The following is a 2,401-nucleotide window of genomic DNA, read 5'->3' as shown; positions in this document are numbered from 1 at the left end:
TACTACATAAAATACTAAGATTGTATAAAGATCACAATCGTGGTTTGTTACGTCTTATTAGACCTTTACTGATTTTAATCCTTGTTTGAAGATCAAAACGTTTTTTTGATGCACATTAGAGTACTATTAGTATTACTTAACATTTTTGTATCAAGAATAACAAACGGTTGCGTTGAAGGTCACCTTGGGAAAATGTAAGACGTTGGAAAAGTTTGCTCAGTCACTTTAGTAGGATTGTGACCGCATTGTTTTATTAAATTTTACTTGAAAGTAGCATTACCCATAGAATCGTTATTGATACAACTATGTTATTTAATTTTGTTTTTCATCATACTCGTAATGAGTCGTGTTACATCTGAAAGTTCTTAAGTTATTTTTAACTTTAAAACAAACACAAATTTGAAAATTAAACGCTCGTTGAGTCGCGTATAATAACTTAGACTTGAAACTGACAGGTTATTGATCAAAATTTTATGGAAAGCAACATTCATATCTGAGAAGGGTCAGGCGCATCTTAGATCTTTGGGTGTCCGATTGTAAATCCATGATTCTATGTTTTACGTCCACTTACATACAGCAAAATCTCGTTTTGCGCTTTGGAACCATGAATGTATTATAAGAGTAATGGTTAACTTCCAATATTCTATTAGTGTATCTCTCAAATTGGCAGCGGATGCTATGGATTAGCTCTATCTGTTCAAAATAAGGAATAGCGCAGAGATAACCTAAGCATTCGAAACAAACAATAAATGTATATTTTAATGACTGAAAATAACTACTGTCGTAAAATATCTTAGGTCAAATCCAACCACAAGTGTATATCAAAATGAATGATCAGGTAATCTGAATGTCACAGTTTTAGTTTGAAGTCACTGTTATCTTAAATGGTTGAACAATAAAACAAGCAAAAAATATCTGGACGATTTTTTTTGTTTTTTTTTCAGGTGTCCTTCTCCACATCAAACAATTTTTCGTTTTCTGTATTTACTGATAAAACGAAACATTCTGAAAAGGCGACTTGTAGATATTACAACCGATTACCGTCAGGGGCCGGTAAAGTTTGGAATCATAGCATCTGAAGAGGAAAGAAACTTAGAAAACCCCAGATACCTGAAGGAAGCTCATGTAAGCTGAAATTATTGATAGATTCAAATCGGTGTAATATTACAATCATGCAGTGCAAAAGTATATTGCACGAATAGTGTGAGCTTAACTAAAGCTGATACAAACATTCTAGTGAGTTAAAAGGGCTTTTTTTTCAGCACAGTTTTGTAAGCTGTGTAGAATAGTGCTTTGTAATATTACTTATCTTGATGTTTAAGAATGGGGGACGTCGAATTTGACCCATGCACTCATCACAGACGTAATACTTAAATTATTTAATTTGTTTATATCACAAATTAATAATGCTTAAGAGCAAACTCTGTACAACGTATCACTGCATGGCCCAATCATACATTCAATATATATATATATATATATATAATTACCTCATTCTTATTAAAAAAACATTAATTTAAAACTAGAACAAGTATTACATTTTCTTAAATCATTTTTAAAAAATATTTTTAATTTTCGCTATTAATACCAATTAACGTGCCTGGAATATAAATCTAATGATCATAGATCGAGTCTTGTTGCTGAAAAAACGCGCTTCGAACTTTAGGGGGTTTGGTGTCCAGTAATACTGACGGTTAAATCCTATAATTCGCTCATACAAGAGTAACTCAAGAGTTGGTGGTAAGTACTGTTGACTAGCTATCTTTGATTTATTCTATCAGTTACACATTAGGGACGACTTTGCGCAGATAGTCATTGTAAATATACAAACAAAAACTACTACTCATGCACTACCCAAGGTAATTTTAACTGAAACTGTATAACTGTAACTTAAACCAATCCTTAAACCACAACAAAATAAAAAGAACATTATTTAGAATTACAACTTTAATGAAAAGTACGGGTATGTAGAAATATAGTTATACTCTTAACACATTGTTTTATAGCGTGTATCTACACTAACAAAATAATTCTCATGATTAAGGTAAATTAGTCAGAACTTTATATTCGACCATAAAATCAAGAGAAACAATACAAAATAAATATGCTGAAAATGTAGGTTCTTGTTAGTATAACTATCTTCTGGTAATATATTTATAGTTCAAAAATAATAATACTCTGATGCACCCTAAATATATTTTTTTATCGAACTAACTCGGAAACAGTGATAACAGCAATTCATTTAAATAGCATAAAATATTCGCATATCATTGTAGGTTCAAAGCTCCCCCTCTCATGATTCCATATCATTGTAGGTTCAAAGCTTCCCCCTCTCATGATTCCATATCATTGTAGGTTCAAAGCTTCCCCCTCTCATTATTCCATATCATTGTAGGTTCAA

This window comes from Limulus polyphemus, unplaced genomic scaffold (assembly GCF_000517525.1).
Source record: "Limulus polyphemus unplaced genomic scaffold, Limulus_polyphemus-2.1.2 Scaffold374, whole genome shotgun sequence".
NCBI classification, from domain to species: domain Eukaryota; kingdom Metazoa; phylum Arthropoda; class Merostomata; order Xiphosura; family Limulidae; genus Limulus; species Limulus polyphemus.
The sequence above is the reverse complement of the archived record's forward strand: the minus strand, read 5'-3'. Positions refer to the sequence as shown.